This window comes from Lepus europaeus, chromosome 2, assembly GCF_033115175.1.
Source record: "Lepus europaeus isolate LE1 chromosome 2, mLepTim1.pri, whole genome shotgun sequence".
NCBI classification, from domain to species: domain Eukaryota; kingdom Metazoa; phylum Chordata; class Mammalia; order Lagomorpha; family Leporidae; genus Lepus; species Lepus europaeus.
Genome location: NC_084828.1, coordinates 167,819,538 through 167,841,899, shown reverse-complemented (window position 1 = coordinate 167,841,899; position 22,362 = coordinate 167,819,538).

The following is a 22,362-nucleotide window of genomic DNA, read 5'->3' as shown; positions in this document are numbered from 1 at the left end:
CACATACATTGGTTTCTTCAGGTTTTGTTGATCATCTTGTTATATCTGCATTTCCTAAGCTAACTAAAATCTTTCTGGGAAATGAGATGTGGTGTAAATCAATGCACAACTGTGTTTGTTACCTGGTAAAGAAAAGTGCTTTGTGCTGACCTGGTTTTGAGGTTCATCATCTGGGCGCCACGTGAGACCCACTTTGATCCAGCCCTGCTTGGCTGGGTTGGTAGTGGTGAAGAGGGGTGGAGTGAGTACCAGCGAAGCCGAGGGAAGTCAGGAAGAAGCCAGGAATGTGAGGAGGATGGACAGAGAGAAAACCCCCTCTGTTTCCTACAGATTCCCTGCCAGCTCTCCATTCCGCATATGGCCGTGATTTCATTTCTTTGGATAGACAGGCAGGCGTGGAATAATGAAGATCTAATGGCTCAGCTCTGCAGCTATAAAGGAAACTCATTTCATCTCTCTGGGCTCTGGGTCCTTATTTGTAAATGAAGGGAGTTATTCCTTCCAACATTGACCTCTTGACTCTTTGTGTTGTAATTTTTCACTGTGTTCCCTTAAGTTCAATCAAAAAAATACAGTGAATCTGAGATTCCTTCAGTTTTCTAAACACTGTTTGTACAGGTGTAACATACGCAGTGAAGGAGACAAAACTTTAAATGGGAGATTTCATACATTTTTACATGTATTTATGTAATTACAAATCCATGTATAGTATATTCATAGTACATATTTTCCATGAAAGTTTTAAAGACTGCTTTATTGAAAAGACTTCAAAAAAATTTAGTTAATTAATTAGAAAGGCACAGAGAGAGAGAGAGAGAGAGCGAGTGAGAGAGAGAAAGAGAAATCTCCTCCGCTGGTTCTGTCCTCAAGTGGCTGCAACAGCCAGATCTGAGTCAGGCTAAAGCCGAAAGCCAGGAGCCAGGAGCCCCATTCAAGTTTCTGTCGGCAGTAACTCAAGTACTTGGGTCATCGTAGACTGCAAGGAGCTGGATCAGAGATGGACTTGAACTGGAATGCTGATATGAGATGTGGCATCCCAAGAGCAACTTAACCCACTGCACCACAACCTCTGTCCCAGATTTCAAAACTTTTGCACCAGAATAAATGTATCTTAATTCTATTTCTTAGGAAGTACCCACGTATTTGTAAAATTCATCTGTGTTGTTCTATGTAGCAACAGTTTGTTCCCTTTCTTGTTGGGCATATTCTGTTCTTCATAGTATACCATTATTTATTCACCGTATTATTAAAAACAGTTGGGGGTGCTTTCTGGGTTTTCTCTATTTTGACAAAAACAGCTATGAGAATTCCTGTACATGTTTTTTTTCCCCCCAGTGGACATATGATTCATTTCTCTCGAGTGTATGCCTAGGAGTGGAATCACTGGTCATAGTTGTATTTTTAGCCTTAGGAAGAACTGAGAATGGCTGAATAGTTTTCAAAGTGAGCGTGCCACTGGAAACTCCCACCAATAATGGTTGGCGTTCCATTTCTTCCACATCCTGTGGTCCTTCATTCACTCTTATTTAAAAATTTCCACCGAGCGTGTATGGCACAACAAGCACTGTGCTATGGGAAAGACATGGTTTCTGCTCTCATAGACCTCATGCTTGAGTTAGAAGCCGACCCACAGGTGCACCCCATGGCACATGTACATGTACAATGAAGTGGTCAGAGTGGCTTTATGTACTCCATGTTGGGGAGCACACATCTACCTTGGTTCTACTCTGGGACTACACCAAGGGGAGAAGAATTGATTGCTTGTGCATCCTGCCTCCTGGCTCCTTGTAAAGGAGACATTGTGGATCTGACTGATCAGAGCCTAAAGCACTGAGCAGCCAGCATCCCACATGCAGTGGGATGTACTCCTTACCCCACTGTCTTCCATGCACAGTGACCGCTGGTGGAAACCGTGTCTCCCACATGCAGTAACAACTCAGCGGAAATCAGAAAAGGTGTAAGTGAGAAGGGAAGAATTCAGTAGGGCCTTGAATCAGGGGTATGTCTACTGGATAAAAAAAGTTAGGTAAGGGTTTTGTAAATAGAGAGAAGATGAAGAGAAATTAACATTGTGGCATCTAGGAGCTGCAGTGGTCTGGGTAGGTGGGAATGGAGGGTGTGAGATGGACACAGTCAGCTCTAGGGCTGCAGAAGTAGGAAATGGTTAACTTTCCAGTGGTCACTTATGACATGGGAAGAGGTTTTCCTGTTGGTGACGGTGATGAGGCTTCTGTGGGGATTAACTACGAGTGTAATATTGCCGGAGTTTCTATCTTACGAGGATCACTTTTGTGTTAATAAAATGCGTCCCACATTCTGAAAAGTAAAGCTGAAAATGCTAAGTAATAGGTGTCCTACTTCTAAGAAACATGCAGTGGGGTCAATCATGTTCGATCGTTATATAACAAAGTGCTAATTGAAAATGTTGATTACCGAGGCCTCTAATTTCCAGGTTCCTTCTCAGTGCTCGGCTTGAAAGTACCTCCAAAGGCAGCGTCTTCAGCCTCGCATACCGTAGAACTTGAAGGAATCCCAGCACAGTCTCCAACCAGTGCTCTCATTTTAGTGATAAAGGGGGCTGGTGCTTCTTATTTAGTGTATCTTTGACATCTCCAGACCCAACTGCCCAACTCACCAGATATTGTGCCTACCCTTTGCAGGACGTAGAACCAGCTCATGGCAGATGGGTAAGGAAGCAAAGCCAACATCTGAGACAAAGGTAACCTAAGAAATGGCATAGAGCTTTTCCGCTGAGGGTCGATCCAGAATGTCTGGGCGTGGAGGCAAAGTCGGAGGCAGCAAGGCAGCGTGAGGGAACACAAGGCAGGATCAGTAGATTGGAGCGAGGGGTAGAGGCAGGGTCTGAAGACAGTTTTGGGGGTGGGGGACACTGAAATAAGGACCTGGTTACAGAAGGGAATGGGTCAAGGTCATGATCACTGAAGGGAAGAGATTCCTCCAATGTACCTATGTTATATTATTAGTTTTTGGTTTTTTATTTTTAGTGACTGTTACTTGACTGCCATGAGGGTGGTTGGAACTTGATCCTGCTGTTCCAAAAAAATGTGAGGCTAACTTAATTCTCCTGACATATCATGTTGCAGCTGAAACCACAAACATTAAGGAGTTGTAGGTCAGCTAGGACACTGTGCTGCAAGAAACAGAAAATCTAATTTCAATGAAAAAGGATTTATTGTTTCATGTACCTGAGGGTTCGCAGGCAATAAAAAGGCTCCATGACTGGTTGGTACAGCAGCTGGACCGAGGACTCCATTTCTTCCTGTCTCCCCACTCTGGATTCCATGGGAGCCATTTCTCTCCTAAGTCTGGATCCCCTCATACCTCCAGGATGACTACCACAGGCATTGGGGTTACAGGATTCCTATTCAATGCTGGTAAGATAATGAGGGTTGGTACCCAGATGTTGATCAACGGTTCTAAGATCAGCCTGACTGGACAGTACAGTTACAGCCCCTCCCTTGAATTCATGCTGGACTAAAACCAACCAGGGATCATGGTTGGCAGAGAGGGTTGAGTTTATTCTGAAAAAGAAATGGGATGCATGTTGACGGGTGGCTATTCAGATAAAATTTTGTGCTAGTAGGGAGGGTGTATTCATATCTTTGTGTTACTACAACTAAAAGAACCTGAGAAGAACTTTATAGGAGAGTTAAAGGTTAGTTTTGTTTTACAGTTTAGGAGTTTCACAGTCCAAGATCAGGTAGCCCCATTCTTTTGGCATTCGATGAGGATAGCACATGTGTGGAAGGAGGACTACATGCTGAGCTTTATCTGTTCTCTATGTGGTCTCTTCTTATAGTGCCATTATGATGAGGCCAGTGGTTGCACTCCAGCAGCTGAATTCAAGACAATAGCTTTCCAACACTCTACCTTTGTGCACCATCACTGGAGTAAATTTCTCCTTAATCCAGCAAACATTAATCCATCAACCATTAACATAAGACTTTGAGATTTAAACATTTGCATGAGTTTGGAAAGACAAATCCTATTTAAAGTGTAACAGAGGGAAAGATGAAAAAACGTATTGGGTGCATCAAGTCTGTCCTCCAAAACCAAGAGTCCATGACACAAACTTCTGAAATTTTGGACACCACTTATGCATATTCTAGATCCCAGCACTAGGGATACTGATTTGGTAGGTCTGCATTTGAACACATCTCTATTGATTTTGGTAATGGACCACCCTTAAAAACCACAAGAGTATATGACTTTAGAAAAACAAAAAACTTTATGAATTATTTTCCTTTACAAAATAGTACATATTCATAACCTAAAATTTAGAAAAAATAGAAGAGATAAGACAATTCAAAAGGGCATTTTTCTTTGTGTGGGAAATGCCCATTATTTTCTAAAAAGGGATATTATAGTGTTTGTTAAGTGGATGGACAGAGCCTGATATCTGAAAAACCTATTGTGTTCCTTTTTGATGAACGCTTTGTATTTCATTAGAATTCCTCTACATCTTTGGAGCGATTTTGGGATGTTTGCCAGCAGTTAATGGTCCCACTGTACACGGGGACAAAGGAGCTTTGTCATGTCATCACCAAGAGTGGCTCTCTGGGAGGACTCATCTCATCAAGGCAGCAGGGTGCTCTGCAAATATCCAGGTCTGGAGAAGCTGAGCTCCTCAGTGAGAGAAACTCGTGCCTGGAAGAACCCGGATGCGACTCATCCCTTCTTGAAAACAGCTGGGCACGAGGCTGAGGGAGTTTGTTATCGGAGAGAAAGCCCTGTGATGCAGGCTTCATTTCCTTTTATTTGTCTGTTTTGTTGCTTGTTTTCCTGCACTGGTATGTTGAGCCACACACCTGCATGTTCAGGGGGCAGGTGCTCCTGATACAGCTCTTGGGGTAGACCATCAGTTCTACACCAGGTCCACTCTCTGTTGGAGGGAACTTGAATGCAGGAAAGGATTGGTAGGTGTGGTGTTACTTCAGCAGTTTATCGTAACATGAAATACTCCATCATCTATAACCTTTAGAGACTTCCAAGAAAGAGTTCTGGAAGTCTCTGGAGACTCTGGCAATAGTAGACATATAACAAGCTTTTTTCTCTTTTTGTCTATTTGTGCCATGGATTATTTTTTTATTTTTTTAATTAAAAAATTTTTTTTGACAGGCAGAGTGGAGTGGATAGTGAGAGAGAGAGACAGAGAGAAAGGTCTTCCTTTTTGCCATTGGTTCACCCTCCAATGGCCACTGCGGCCGGCACATCGTGCTGATCTGAAGCCAGGAGCCAGGTGCCAGGTGCTTCTCTGGTCTCCCATGCGGGTGCAGGGCCCAAGCACTTGGGCCATCCTCCACTGCCTTCCCGGGCCATAGCAGAGAGCTGGCCTGGAAGAGGGGCAACCGGGATAGAATCCGGCACCCCAACTGGGACTAGAACCCGGTGTGCCGGCGCCACAAGGCGGAGGATTAGCCTGTTAAGCCACGGCGCCAGCCTATTTTTTTAATTTCACAGGTAGAGTTATAGACAGTGAGAGAGAGAGAGAGAGACAGAGAGAAAGGTCTTCCTTCCGTTGGTTCACCTCCCAAATGGCTGCTACAGCCAGCGCTGTGCCGATCCGAAGCCAGGAGCCAGGTGCTTCTTCCTGGTCTGCCATGCAGGTGCAGGGGCCCAAGCACTTGGGTCATCCTCCACTGCCTTCTGGGGCCACAGCAGAGAGCTGGACTGGAAGAGGAGCAACCAGGACTAGAACCTGGTGCCCATATGGGATGCTAGCGCCACAGGCAGAGGATTAACCAAGTGAGCCACAGCACTGGCTCCCAGCCATGGATTCTTTTGAGACTCTTAGGTAGCCTATGAATCTTGGCCCTAGCAAAATAAGCATATCGGTAATAATTTCAGTGTAATTTTTAACCCCTGCCTAGACAGGTTAGTGGAGCCCAGATCGAAAGATATATAACCACTTAGATGGACGGTTTGGAAACGTGGACTCCTGAATTCTGCAGCCAGTTCATTTGTTTCCCTCTCATGTCTAGTGTGCCATGCAGCAAGGTGCTCAGCCCCTCTGTCCCTCAGTTCCAGTATCTACAACGTGAGGATCGTATGAGAACCCAGCTCCTAAAACAGTGGCCAGCAATAAACGAGATAATGATATGCCCCCCCCCCCCCCCCCATCAGCAGAGGTGCTTTGCTAGGAGCAGACACTAAGTTTAGGAAAGAAACAGATTCTGGTTAGACCGCTTTTTCCACACTGGTTTGGATGAGGCTGTCACGGATGCTCAGACATCCCTTTCGGCGATGTTTCTTTTGTCTGTTAAGCGATGGGGAACAGCTGTGGGAATCAGTGCTCTCATATGTTCATTTCTGTGTCCGGTGTGCAGAGGGCCCACAAAGTGGGAGCAGAAAGGCCACTTGAGGCACAAGAGCTTTCGCCCAGGCTGATCCTGAGGGCACACACCAGGGCCGGCGGCAAGGACATCGAAGGGAGAGTGAGGTCACTGGTTGAAGTGAGAGGTGACGGAGAAGGAGGAGTTGAAGATAAGCCTAAGGCTTCTGCCTTGGCTGGCTGTGGGGTTTAGGGGCACCGTTCACCCACATAGCGGGGGGCTTTGCTTGTTTTCCTAGAAGGTGGATGTGAACATAGCAGTCAACTTTGTCATAAATGCTTGTGTTTGAAGGATTGATGGTCAGTGATGTAGGGACGTATGGTAGGGAGCTGAATGTGTAAGGAAGGTTGGGCGGCTCTACCTGCAGGAGCTGTGGGCACAGAGGTAGTACAAGAATTTGGATAATTACTGGACAAGAGCATGAAGAGAGGCCACAGACTCCCAAAGAGGGAGGGAGAGAGGGACATCCTACACAGGATTCTAAGTGACCACCGACATTCATGAGAAGTCCACGAGGCTTGCCCAAAAGGGTTTCACCTGATTCTCAGGGGAATGCTCACCACAGGCAGCTGGTTCAGGAAAGGTGTCTGGGAAATGGAAACCGTGAGCTCACCCGGCTTTCTGAGCCTCTGAGTTCAGCAACCAGGGTATGGTGGTGTGGCGAGAAGCATCCAGGGGGAGGAGCTGCCAGGGTCTGTGTGGCTGTTGTGCCGACACCACAGATTGGGCGGCTTAAACAATTGCATCTTTACAATTTGCCGACTCACAGTTGTGTAGGCTGCAAGTCCACGGTGCTGGAACCCGGCTTTGGTAAGGGCTCCCTTCCTGGTCTGCAGATGGCTGCCTTCTCACTGTGTTGCGGCGTCACTTCTTACAAGCACACAAATCCCATTCGATCAGGCCCCATCTTAAGGAGCTCATTTAACCTTAGTCACTTCTTTATAAGCCTTATCTCCCCAAAACAGTCACATCTGGGGCTAAGGCTTCCATATACGACTGTTGGAAGGCTCTCAGTTCAGATCACGTCAGGAGATTTGGGAATGTGAAAAATTATTAATTGGATTTTGCCTGCAGTGCGAGAGGCTGACAGTCTCATTCCCAGCTCCAAGGACTCCTGGTACAAACATTACCTTTTCTCCATGACAAGATTCCTTGTGCTGATTGCATCTCCAGCATCCACTTCCAAGAAATCGTGTAAAGCAGCTACTTGGGCCACAATTCCTGATTAGCATAAGCCCATTAGCATGTCCCAAGCTCCTGGCTACAGTGATGGAGAGGCTCATATCCCAAATCAGGCTCCCCACAGTCAAGGGCACTTACCTTCAGAGATTTAATTTAAATTCTCAGGGTTGCAGGTCTATTTTTTCCCACACTTGTTTCAGGAACCACAGAGCTCTTGATACTAGTAGCAACTATTCTGTGGCCATTTAAGTGAGAACCTGTTGAACTGGAGCTGAAAAATAAAGGAAAGAGCAGGTGTTGATCTAGCCAGCCATATTGTTGCCATATTGAAGTGCCTGTTTTGTTTTTTAAGGATGTATTTCATTTATCTAGAGGCAGAGTGACAGATTGAGACAGAGAGAGAGAGAGAGAGAGAGAGAGAGAGAAAGAAGAGAGAGAGAAAGAAAGAAGAGAGATGGATTCCATCTGCTGATTTAACTCCCCAAATGGCCGAAACAGCTGGACTGCGCCAGGCCCAAGTCAGGGGCCCAGGAACACCATTTGGGTCTCCCAGGGGGATGGTAGCAGCCCAGGTACTTTGGCCATCCTCTGCTGCTTTCCCAGAGGCTAAAGTACCTGGGTTTGTTCCCTGTCTCCAACCACGGAGTCCAGTTTCCTCTTAATGCAGACCCCATGGAAGCAGTGATGATGGCTTAAGTAATGGGGTTCCTGCCACCTACATAGGAGACCTGGAATGAATTCCTGGCTCCTGGGCTTCAACAGCTGGGGGCCATTGTGGATATTTTGGGACAGAAGCAGGAAATGGGAGCGCTCTGTCTGTGTAACTGTCTGCCTCTCTTCCTCTTTTTGTTTCTAAAATAACAGAAAGAAAGGGAGACACAGAGACAAAGGGAGTGTGTGCCTGCACTGTTGGAGCCCATGCTTCCAGCCTCTCCCTGGGCTTTTTATACGTTAAGCTAATAAAATTCCTTTTATTGCTCAGGCCAGTTGCAAGTGGGTTCTTCTTACATGTAACCAGAAGTATTTCAGCTAATACACACTTCCATTTCTTTGGACACACAGTTTTAGAATAAAAATTAAAATCTCCATTTACTTTGTACTCTGCAGGTCGCAAGAATATTTCACATCCATTATTTCACTGGGTCCTGACAAGGAGCTTGCCTCGCAGAGGCAAGTCATTAGCCAACAATTTGGAACTAGAACTCACATCTCGGATTCTCATTCACTCCATCGCCATTAAACCCCTTTTATGTGTAGTCGGCTGAATATCGAATCAGTAGTTTCATGTTCCGGTACTAGTTCTCTCTCCGTGTTATGTTTATAATTTTAATGTGTTGGTAAATCACTAAGGTCCTTTACAGAGGCTACAGTGAATAATCAATATGTCTGTATTAAAAGATACTAAATATTAATGCAGTCGCAAAAAGTCACAAAGCTGCTTTAAATGCCAGCTGGATTAAGTCCTAAAGTCATAAAGAAAAGTGTAGGTTTTATCTTGTGTTTATTATTTTAAGATTATTATTATTATTGTCTTCACTTTTGAGAATTTTTGATGAGTGAGAGAGCCACGAGGTGGGAAGAGCTGGGGAAAATATAACCTTGTTTTCTGAGGAAGATACTTAGAATTACATCAGCGAGTTTCCAAGCCATCTTGAATATATTTATTTTGATATTGCGGTAGCTTTGAAAACACATAAGATTGTGTGCATACTGTTAAATTTACATGAGCGAAACTGAGGTATAAATCAAATTTTCTTTTTTTTCCCACTCAGTGATATGCTTTTCAGAACTATTTATGTGCACTTGGTAAATCTGGTTTATTGCTCTTGATTATTGCAGAGTTCACCTAGCATTCCGTCACATTCTCTTGCCGACTTGGACTTACCTCTTCTTCTGGAAAGGAATCTGGCTTTCACGGACAGTACTGCAGTAAATATCCTTGCCCGCGTTTCCCTGTGGTTCTCAGGGGGTACACACCCAACTGGTCATCGCGTTGTCTGAACTAGCATGTACCTCTATCAGCTGTCGGTGGGGAGTCCTTTTTCTCATAACTTCTAAGCATTTGATGTTACCCCGCTGTCTATTACTGTCAATATTACTTGTGGAAAATCTTGCCCCCTTTTCTTTTAGCATGTCTCTACTAGTTACATTATCTCTTTGTTTTTCTGTAAGACATTGTGTTTCCCAGTTTTCAAGTTTCTTATGGTTCCTTCTTTCCTTTTGCTGATTTTCAGAAATTCCTTGGTTCCATATATTAATGCTGTAATGTTTTGGATAATTGAAATCATTGCTCCCAGTCTATCATCTTTCATCTTACAGCTCTTATTCAAGAGAATTTTCTCATTTTGGTATGGTCATATCAATCTATGTCCCCTTTCATGGTTTATGCTTTTTGGATCTCATCTAAGAAATCCTTACACGGGGCTGGCACTGTGGTGTAGCAGGTAAAGCCACTGCCTACTGCACCACCATGCCATATGGGCACCAGTTTGAGTCCCGGCTGCTCGACTGCAATCCAGCTCCCTGCTAATGCACCTGGGAAAGCACCAAATGATGGCCCAAGCACTTGGGCCCCTGCACCATGTGGGAGACCCGAAGAAGTTCCCGGCTTTGGCTTGGCCCAGCTCTCACCATTGTCGCCATTTGGGGAGTGAACCCATGGAACAAAGACATCTCTCTCTCTCTCTCTCTCTGCCTCTCCCGCTCTGTAATTCTGACTCTCAAATAAATAGATAAATTCTTAAAAAAAGAAAGGAAGAAATCCTTTCAAACATGAAGCTGTAAGAGATGTTTTCATGCATTTCTGTTCTCACCTTTATGATTTTACCCTTCTATTCAGGATTCTAATGTTTGGAGTTTTGCACATATTGTGATATGAGTTTCACTTTTCTCCATCAAGTGAGACATTTACTAAATAGTCAGATTATTCCCTCCTTAATTTGAAATGAGAACTCTATTGTACCTCCACATACACTTTTAGGAAACCCCATAGGATATTTTTGGCTCTGTTCTGGGCTCTCATATTTTGTTGATCTGTTTTTCTCTTCTTGAACTAATGACATGATTTAATTTATAATAACTTGATTTTTAATATAGCTTTCTTGCTGGTGGGTAAGTCATTCATGTTTTCACTTATTGTAAAATTTATATAAGTCTTTGGTAGCATTTGCTTTCATAAGAATTGGGAATTCAGCCTCCTCAAAAAATATAAAATACAAAAAATACAAAAAGGTACAAAATTAACTCAAAAAGGGCCATAAAACTCAGTTAAAAGCTAAAATAAAAGTTAAAAAAAAACACTTTGCTCATCAAAGACATCAATAAGGAAATTATTCATACAACAGACATATAGAATGTATAAAATGGTATCTAGAATATATAATGATGACTATAATTTAGTGAGAGTCAATGGCAAAAAAAGTGAATAAATACCACAAAAGGTATTGAAATGTCGATAAACACAAACAAACGTGCTCAATGGGATTATTTATTAGGGGAATACAAATGAAAATCACATTCACTGGAATGGCTAAAAGGAAAATAACTGACAGTAACCAATACTGATGAGAATGTGGAACAAACGCAAATTGTTGGCGGCAGTCTAAAATAGCAGAACCATTCTGGAAAAGTCCCCACAGTTTCTTATAAAACTAAACCATTAACTAAATGCACAGCCATAGGACACAGCAATTTCACTCTCAAGTAATTTACCCAAGAGAAATGAACTAGATCCTCCCAGGAAGACATTCAAGAATGTTCAGTGTTAGTCATAAACGCTCCAACCTGGAATGTCCCTGGTGTCACTGTCCACATGAGAAGGGATCATCACACCGTGTATGTTCAAACGATAGAATACCATTCAGCAATAAACAAGGAACGCACTACAGAGGCTGCCAACAGCACGCATGCTTTAGCAAAGAACTTTATGCTGAGGGAAAGAAGCCTTGCACCATAGAGCCCTGTTTTGTTTAAGCAGTTCCAGAACAGGCAAAATCTTTGTATGATGAAAAAAATACCAGGACAGTCGTCATCTGTGGTGGGGGGCAGGAGATGACTGCACAGGGTGGTTCTATAGCTAAAGGTTTGGATTGCAGTTTTGTATGCATGTGAAGTGTGATGCTCATGTATTTAATATTTGTATGTATCATTGTGTGCGTAAAATCTATTCCATGTGCATTTTACCTCCAAATGACAAAACAACTGCAAAGAAATATTGAACTCTGGTTGATGAATATGCATATTAACATACGAAAGAGGGATGTGCACTTAGGTTTGTAATTTACTTTGAAACGAATCCCCAAAGTAAGATGGATCGATAAGAGGAGAGAGGAAATGGATAGATATGTGATAAACCAAGGCCAGTGCAACATCAGTGGTAGACTGCAGGTCCTGGGAATGTGGGTGTTTGCTGTAAAATTTGTTCAGCCAAGCTGTTCTGTTAATTTGTTCATTTGCTTGAGTCTTCTGTGTAATTGATCATATATTTTCCAAATCAGCACTTGTTTTCTTCTTTCCCAACCTTAGAGAACCTCCAGTACCAAGTTGAACAATGATGAGGATGATAGCAGGTGTGGTGGATAATCTGAATTAATTTGCTAAGGATTTTTTTAAAACTCATTTTCATGTATTCAGTTGCAGGGGGTACAGAGGATGAAACAGACATTTTGCTGGTGTGGACTGTAGAGCAAGAGGAGGTGTTGTACTGGAGCCAGCATTGTTGTACAAGCATCCTGTTTCACTAGGCAGTGTTCAGACTATTTTAAATTTATTTTTAAAAGAGATCTCTTTCTCTTTCTTTCTTTCTTTCTTTCTTTCTTTCTTTCTCTTTCTTTCTTTCTTTCTTTCTCTCTCTCTCTCTCTTTTTCTCTCTCTCTTTCTTTCTCTCTCTCTTCCTCTCTCCCTCCCTTCCTCCCTCCCTCCCTCCCTCCCTCCCTTCCTTCCTTCCTTTCTCTCTTTTTCTTTCTCTCTTTCTCTTTTATTCTCTCTCTCTCTCTCTCTCTCTCTTATCTGATGAGTCACTCTCCAATGGCCACCATCTGCTTCTTTCTGGACACATTATCAGGGAGGTGGATTGGAAGTGGAGCAGCCAGGACTTCAACCCATGCTCATATGGGATGCTGGCATTGCAGGAGGCAGCTTAGCTCACTGTGCCACAACACTAGCCCCACCCAGTTTTCAGATAATTTTTGTCTCTTATTTTAAATTTTACAGTGTCATATAATATTTGTTTTACACAAAATAATAGAACTATAACCTACATATAAGTCAGAGGCATAACAATATAGTAAACCCCTGTGTTGTACCCATAACCCAATCTAAGAATTAGAAATATAGTCCACACTGCTGAATCTGCCTGTGTATAATTCCATCGCCTCTCCCTTGGCCACATCACCTAGAGGTAATTATTATCTGAACTTTGTTTATGAAACACTTTTCATATTTTTAGATGCTACTATCACATAGGGATACAGATTTGTTTGTTTATCTGTAGGCTTATATAAATAACATCACTGTGTGTTGTTGCTGCCTTTCAGGTGCATGTAACAGTATCATCCTGGGTCCAATTTTCTAGTTCTTGCTTTTTTTTCCCCTCTCAATATTATGTTGTTAAGATTCATTCCTGGGACGGCGCTGCAGCTCACTAAGCTAATCCTCCACCTGTGGCGCCAGCATATGGGGTTCTAGTCCCGGTGGGGGCACTGGATTCTGTCCCGGTCTCTCCTCTTCCAGTCCAGCTCTCTGCTGTGGCCTGGGAGGGCAGTGGAGGATGGCCCAAGTGCTTGGGCCCTGCACCCGCATGGGAGACCAGGAGAAGCACCTGGCTCCTGGCTTCGGATCAGCGCGGTGCGCCAGCTGCAGTGGCCATTGGGGGCTGAACCAACGGAAAAGGAAGACCTTTCTCTCTGTCTTTCTCACTGTCCACTCTGCCTGTCAAAAAAAAAAAAAAAGATTCATTCCTATAGTTATTTATATATGTCATCTGTGATTTTTCAATGTTATAAAATACTCAATACTGTTAATATTCCAGCATTTATTTACCCGTTATCTTTTAGATGGACATTTTTAGCTATTTTACATTTGCTCTAATCTTGTTATAAATGTATTATTGCTGCATTCTGGCACACGTTACACATTTCTCATGGGTGTGCACAAATAGCAACAGCTATGACTAAGCACGTAAATCCTCAAATTCACAGACAGGGCCACATTGCTTGCCACTATTACTTCCACAATTTACCTCCCTGTCAGCAGTTGCATGAGTTGTCCTTTGGGACACAGTATTATCAGATTTCTTAATTTAAAAAAAATCTAGTCTACTTAAACTGGCTTCCAATTATGGTCCCAATTTGCATTTCCTTCATTGGTAATGTGAGTTGAACACTTTCTGTTTATTTGTGATTTGTAATTCTTCTTTTGTGTGAAATGCCTGCTCATGTTTTACATTCATTTAAATTTTTGTTTTTCTAATCAATTTGAAGACTTCTTTTACATTCTAGATATCAGTCATTTGTCTGTTTTATTTTCACTTATTTTGCACTGGTTTTGTGTACTTTTAGTCTTTTCTGATGAATGGATGTTATCTTTTTTTTAGATTTATTTATTTATTTGAAAGTCAGAGTTACACAGAAAGAAGGAGAGGCAGAGAGAGAGAGATAGAGAGAGAGAGAGAGGGAGAGAGAGAGAGAGGGAGGGAGAGAGAGATCTTCCATCTGCTGGTTCACTCCCCAACTGGCTGCAATGGCCGGAGCTGTGCAGATCCAAAGCCAGGAGCCAGGAGCCTCTTCCAGGTCTCCCACGTGGGGGCAGGGACCCAAGGGGTTGGGCCATCTTCTACTGCTTTCCCAGGCCATAACAGAGAACTGGATTGGAAGTGGCACAGCCAAGTCTCAAACCGGTGTCTATATGGGATGCCAGCACTGCAGGCAGCAGCTTCACCCACTACACCACAACATTGGCCTCTAATGGATATTATCTTTAATGCAGAATTATTAAGTGTGTTCTGATTTTTTGATTAGTTTTAGACATTCTTGGGGCTGGAATTAAGGTGTAGCAGGTAAATCCACCTTCCATGACACTGGCATTCCATATGAGTGCCTGTTTGAGTCCCAGATGCCCCACTTCTGATCCAGCTCCACGCTAATGGGCTAGGAAAAGCAATGGAAGATGACCCAAGTGTTTGGGCCCTTGCCACACACATAGGAGACGCAGATAAAGCTCTTGCTCCCAGCTTTGGTCTAACCCAGCCTTGGCCATTGTGGCCCTCTGGGGAGTAAACCAGCAATGGAAGGTCTCTCTCTCTCTCTGTCTCTCTCTTTCAAAATAATAAATAAATCTTTTTAAAAAATGAAAGAAATTCTTTCCTTTGTTTGAGTCATAAGAACATCCTATGAACAAAACAGGCTGATTTGTCACGTTCTTTTCTAGCTCTGGTGACAAAGTTATTCTTCATTTTTAGAGTGGGTTGGGAATAATAGCTCATCTTTGATGTCTGTGAAGAGTTTGTAGGTTTCAACATAACACAGTTTTAAAAATTTGGTAGAGCCTGCGTAAAAAGTATCTTGCCTGTAAGAAGGTTTTTTTTCATCACTTGTTCCGTTTCCTTAATGGTTCTCGCATTGTTTAGGTTCTACTTCTTCTTGCATCAATATTGTCATTTTTTATTTTACTTTTTTAAAAAATTTTTATTTATTTATTTGAGAGGTAGAGTTATAGGCAGAGAGAGGGAGTGACAGAGGAAAGGTCTTCCATCTGCTGGTTCTCTCCCTAAATGGCCACAATGGCCAGAGCTGGGACGATCTGGAGCCAGGAGCCAGGAGCCAAGAGCTTCTTCTAGGTCTCCCATGTGGGTGCAGGGACCCAAACACTTGAGCCATCTTCTACTGCTTTCCCAGGCTACAGCACAGAGCTGGATCAGAAGAGGAACAGCCAGGACTAGAACCAGCGCCCAAATGGGACGCTGGTGCTGCAGGTGGAGTATTAACCCACTGCGCCACAGCGCCAGCGTCTATTTTACTTTCTTATATAAAGGGAATAAATTTCATGTATTTCAATACTTTCCTAGGTGTCATTCATTTTATGTGTTGTCAAATTTGTTGGCATGAAAACCATTCCAGGCACCATGTGGTAGTGCAGCATCCCATATGAGCACCGGTAGAGTCCCGGCTGCTCCACTTCTGATCCAGCTCCCTGCTACTCTGCCTGTGCAAGTAGCAGAGGATGGACCAAGTGTTTGGACCCCTGCACCCACAGCTCCTGGCTCCTGGCTTCAGCCTGGCCTAGCCCTGGCTGTTACAACTATCTGGGGAGTGACCAGTAGATGGAAGATCTCTTTCTCTTTCCATTTCTCCCTCTATTTTACTCTGCCTTTCAAATAAATAAATAAATATTTTAAAAAATCATTGCCGATACTGCTTTGTGGCATCTTCCCCTGTGTCCTTGTTTTCCTTGTTGGCTTCCCTTTTTTGTCCTTGCTTAATATTACCAGACACTGGTGTTTCTCAATGACCATTTTAAAAAAGCAAATTCTGGCTATTTGAAAGGCAGAGTTATATAGAGAGGGAGCGGGGGGAAAGAGAGGGAGAGAGGGAGAGAGAGAAAAGAGAGAGAGAGAGAGAGAGAGAGAGAGAGATCTTCATTGGTTCACTCTCTGCTCCCTGAAATGGTGGCAATGGCCGGGGCTAGGCCAGGCTGAAGCCAGGAGCCTGCAGCTCCATCCTGGTCTCCCATGGGTGCAGGGGTCCAGGTACTTGGGTCATCATCTACTATCTTTGCAGGTACAGTAACAGGGAACTGGATTTTAAGTAAAGCAGTAGGGACTCAAACTGGCATACATTCAGAATGCAAATTTGCAGGCAGTGGCTTAAGCTACTATGCCCCAACTTCTGACCTTTTGAGCCTTTCTTTTATCTGCTTTTGTTTCTTCTTTTTATTTTTTTGAATTTGTTTTGTGGTTTTCTTCTAAATTTTTAAGTTATACATCTAGCAAATTAACTTCTACCATTTTTTCTCAATGCAGGCATTTAGAACTATAGGTTTTCTTCAACTCACAAGTTTTGATAGCATTTTCATGATCTTTTAGAAATAAACATTTTTAAACTTTCATCATTTTTTTTGGTATGCAAAACTTCATGCATTTCATAAATACAACTTTAGGAACATAGTGATTCTTCCCACTGTACCTGCATTCCCACCCATACTCCCATCCTTCTTCCTCCTCCATCTCCTATTCCTATTCTTATTTTTACTAAGATCTATTTTCAATTAACTTTATATACATAAGATTAACTCTACACTAAATAAGAGTTCAACAAATAGTATGGAAAAACTTCCTGATTTTTTAATCCTCCTAATTTTATCTTTAATTTGTTTCATTCATTTCTGCTCTTTTTTTCTTCATCTTCCTCTTTATTTGGATTTATTCTGTTGTTCTTATCCCATGATTTTTTTTTTCAAAATTTATTTTGAAAGGCAAAGAGAGAGGTAGAGAGCGAGAGAGAGCAAGCTGCTATCACCGGTTTGCTCCCTAGATACTCACAATGCTGGGACGGGGCCAGGACAAAGTGTGCAGCCAAGAACTCAATCCAGGTTTCTCACACGGGTGGCAGGAACCCAAGTACTTAAGCCATCACTGCTGTCTCCCAGGTTGTGCATCAGCAGGAAGCTGGAATCAATGACAGAGCTGGGATTTGAACCCAGGCAATCTAATATGGGTTGCAGATGTCTTAAACTCTAGGCTAAACACTTACCCTTTTTCTAATTTCTTATACTGATTATTATTTCAATAATTTCAGTCTTTATTTCTGTCCTACACATTTAAGGTGATGTATCCCCCCTCTAAATTCCATTTCTTGCCATTTCCCATAAATTCAGTCTAATAGTCCCTGACATTACAATTCCTGCCTGACATTACGATTCCTGCTGTGCCAATTATTGCTATGTGAATGCAAAGAGCAAATATATTCAATTACATTTCTTTTTTAAGATACATCTTGAGACCTTTGTTTTTCCTAATCTGCAGAACGAGATTTCTGTTTAGGATCTTTCAGTTCTAACAAAGGATAAATGGAATCCCAGTCTATTTATTAAAAAGTAGCCACTCCTGTAGTCACCAGGGGTGTGCATCTCTTGAGAGCATCTTCAGGATGGGCTCACCAAGGTGAATGAAATCTCTGGGCTATTTTTTTTGCTGCCCTGTTTTTTGGCTGCGATTCCTCTGCATTGGCTGCCGTCTCGGACTTCCCATAGGATGATCGTCAGAGTATTTTCAATCTAGACACAAAATAGCCAACTCGCAGCACCACGGTGATAAACATGAGGATGAAAGCCATCAAACTAGCACATCCACACAGAAAGAGTCACAGGTCCTTGGCTGTGTTGTGATGCTGCCAGGTCCTCGTGCTCCTAGATGCACTAGAAGAATGGTCACTTTTCACAAGCTACGCTATGTAAGGTTTTCTGTTTCTTGTTGCCAAATAGAATCCTAACAGAGAGCATTTGGAAGGCACATAACACAGAGAGTGGCCCAAACCAAATGCTCAGTGAATCACAGCTATTACCAACTCCACGCTCCCCAGGAGGTATCATTTGTTTGGAGCATTTGGCTTGAAGTTTATTAAACCATACTACATGGTTGCTACAGATATTTTATTTTTAAGAGTTCTAGGAGGTCAAGTCATTTCCCTATCGTCAGACTGCTTCCTAGGAAAGAAAGGCAGGCATATGGAAATGTAATTGACGCATGCCGTTTAGAATGTCCTCCCCAAGGGACAGGTTGTGTCCCACGGAGCAATATTCGAGCAAGAATGAGTGGTCCTGGGGAAAGTCAATAGATAATTCTTCTTGGATGACCTCTGGGCCATTGCAATTGTGTTCCATAAAGCACAGAAAAGACAGCCTAAAGAAAATCCAGGGTGGCCACAGCTTACCCAGGTTCCTGCCCTGGAGTCTGATCAATGACTCTGCAGTTCACATGAATGAGATTTTACATTGCTCACACAGCTGTAATTGAGCACTTCACTGTCATTCTTTTGTGTGAAAAATGGCTGTGTTCATCCCGTCAAGTGGAATAAGATGATTACGTGCACTGTTGTTTCATAATAGTCATCCCATCAATAAAACATGATTTCACATCTTTCAAGGGGAACTAAAGAGCTGGCATTTATTTAATATAAAAGCACATATAATAAAGGCTTTCTTTCTAAAATTCTCAAAACCATTTACATAATAGTATTATTCACTCCTTAAATGGCCACAAGGGTCGGAGCTGGGTGAATCTGAAGCCAGGAGCCAAGAGCTTCTTCTGGGTCCCTCACATAGGTTTAGGTGCCCAAGCCCTTGAACCTACTGCTTTCCCAGGCCATAGCAGAGAACTGGATTGGAAGTGGAGCAGCTGGGACTCAAATTGGTGCCCATAGGGGATGTCGACGCCACAGGCAGAGGGTTAACCTACTATGCCACAGTGCCAGCCCCAATAGCAGTATTCCTAAATTTACCTTTTGTTAAGTTACAGTAAACATAAGACTCGGACAAGTAAATAATAACTTAGTCAAAAGTGGGAGAAATATTCAATTAGAAACTTCCTCCCTACTCCCTACCCACACTGTGGTTGACTGCTTAAGAAACTAGTCACAACCCTTCTCTCTGTATCCGTGTCCTTTGCAAGGCACGATCATAACTCCTCCATCAAAGCAGAGCCTTGAGACTGCCAGTGGGAGTTTTAAAGTGTAGCCCCTATATTCTTTGACTCTCCTTCCATTGAGAGATGGGCTCATATGGTTCCCTCACCTTGGGTCTGGGCCCTGACTGCTTGTCCACAGGATTATAGTGATACTCCCTTATCGGAGGCTTGATGTCTTATGGTTTCAGTTATCTGGGGGTCCACTGTGGTCTAAAAATATTAATATTTGTCTTGACTCCTTTGATAGAGTGAGAGAGAGAGAAAGAGAGAGCACATATTCATATAACTTTATTACAATACATTGTTACATGCTTGTTCTATTTTATTATTAGTTATTGTTAGTATTTACTATGCTTAATTTATAAACTTCATCAAAGGTCTCATATATATATATGTGTGTGTGTGTGTGTATATATATATATATATATATATATATATATATATATGAGAAAAGCCACAAAATGTGCAGGATTTGGTACCCTCTGCAGGTTTCAGGTACCCTCTGCAGGTCTTGAACTGTATTCCCACAGATAAGGGGGACCCACTGTATTATATGAGTGGTGTTGTACCAGCATCTGTGCCATATCTTAAGAAACTAATAGCTTGCCACTTCTTCCCTCCGGGGACACAGCCATTCTGTTATAACTAAGCTAACTTCCTCCTGTAAAATCTCCCATGAAAAAAGAGTTTGCATGTTGGTGATGGAGCCGTCTTGGAAGCGGATCCTTGAACCCTAGCCCAGCTGCCCAGTTAACATGTAGTAGTGCAGGGATGAAACGTCCCCACCAAGCACTAACCAGATGACAGACCTGGGAGCAGAATAAGTGGTCGTTTAAACTATTGTGTCTTGAGGCAGTTTGTTCCATGGAAGTTGGTGCTGAGATACTGCCGTTGGGAAGGGCTGAAGTTGGTGGCTGAGATACTGCCGTTGGGAAGGGCCGACTGTGTGTTTTGCTCCGGCCAACAGAATGTAACAGTGATGTTACATCAGCTGGAGCGGAGACTTGCATTGTTACTTGGTCCTCCTTTTTCACCCTGCCCTTGGAGCGTGTAGGAGAGTGAGCACCATGTGGCTCACTGCTGAGTGATCCAGTCGACAGCCAGCTTACCTCCAGAAGTGGGCGACCATCCTAGACCAGCCTGCCTCCCATCATCCGGCTGCTCTATGCACATTGCAACAACTCAGGGCAAGCTGAAGGATGGCAATCAGTGGAGACCATAGGGGCCCATGCAAGGCTAGGCGAGAAGGCGAGGAACAGGAATATCCTGAGAGTAGCAAGCTGTGATAGTAAACAAAAATAACTATTACTACAAGAGTGAGTTTTCAAAGTGGCATACACATATACACTAGAATGCAATACAGCACTGGAAATAAGTGAACAAATACCACACGTGACAAGGGACAAATCTTACAATTTAGTGAGAATGAACAAATCACTATGACGGCAAATAAAATATTTTCTTATTAGGCAGCTAAAGTTTCCCAGCAGTTGCCCACACCATTGAACGCTATTTGAGTAGGTCGCTTGGGCAAAGTTGGTGATCACGGCTTATTTGAGAGTCAAGCCATGGATTTTAGGTCGTGTAAGAGTTGTCCAAAGACAAAATCCGACAAATTTAACTTGAAGATCTAATTGGCATTTATTTGAGTTCTGGAATCAAGAAACACCTCATTCTATAAAACAGAATGAGTTTTCCTCTGGGCATGACAGAATAATTTTTTTTTTGTGGGAACAAGAAAACAAAGCAATTAAAACGAATTAGATTAGTTAGCATCAGGTTACCACAGGTTCCTCTTCTTGTAAAGGTTAAAGCAGAAGGGACTTCCTCATACAGCTAAGTCAGTTGACTTGGGTCTTTGATTAGTTGCTGTGAATGTCTTGTTTTCTGGTAAAACTAATATGTTTGGGGATTTACCCGATTCTTTAAAATTGTATTTATTTTTAAAAATATTTATTTGAAAAGCAGAGTAACAGAGAGAGAAGGAGAAACAGAATGAGAGAGAGAGAGAGAGAGATGTTTTTCCATCTGTGTGTTTACTCTCCAATAGCCACAATGGCTGGGGCTGGGCCAGGCCAAAGCCAGGAGCCAGGAATGCCATCTTGGTCTTCTACACGGGTGGCAGAGGTTCAAATACTTGGACCTCTTCATCCACTTTCCCAAGCACATTAGTAGGGAGCTGGATCAGTAATGGAGCATCTGGGACACGAACTGACACTCCAGTATGGGATGCCCACATGGCTAGTTGTGTCCTAGCCCTTTGCATCACAATGCCCGCCCCTCAATGTTTTGGTTTGGTTTTGTGGCACTTAGTGTTAGTGACTGCGTATTGGTTTGGTCTCATGTGCTCAGCTGACTGTAGGAGATCAGTTCAAAAGAGTGGAAGCTTCCCAAAGTGTTATTGGATGGAGCATTTTGAAAAACTTCAGAAAATTTATTCATGTAAAGATAAAATTAAGCCTAATAAGTCATCTGTCACAATCAATGAGCAGCTGGTGTTTTAACAGACAATGACTCTTTTATTTTTTTTTAAAGATTTATTTATTTATTTGAAAGGCAGTGTTACAGAGAGGCAGAGGCGGGTGGGGGCGGAGGTCTTCCAACCAACTGCTTGTTCACTCACCAGATGACTACAACAGCCAGAGATGCGCCGATCCAAAGCCAGGAGCCAGGAGCTTCTTCTGGGTCACCCCAGTGGGTGCAGGGGCCCAAGAACTTGGGCCATCCTCTACTGTTTTCCCAGGCCACAGCAGAGAGCTGGATCGGAAGTGAAGCAACCAGGACTCACACTGTGGCCCATATGGGATGCTGGCACTGCGGGCGGTGGCTTTACCCACTACACCACAGCGCTAATTCTTGACACCCATAGGGTGTTTGTAGGTATATCTATGATGTTAGACTTCAACTATAATGAAGTCACTTTTAGGAAACAGAAAAGGAAGCCAGACATTGCTGAGGATTTGGTCACGTAGAAAGATCTTCAGGGGCTGGCCTTTGGCTTAGCAGTTAAGATGCTGGTCCCACATCCAGCGTCAGAGAACCTGGGTTCAAGTCATGGTTCTGCTCTCCAATTCTCACTTCCTGTGCCCTCTAGGGGGCAATAAGTGATCCTCACATAATTGGTTTCCTACCACCCATGTAGGAGACCTG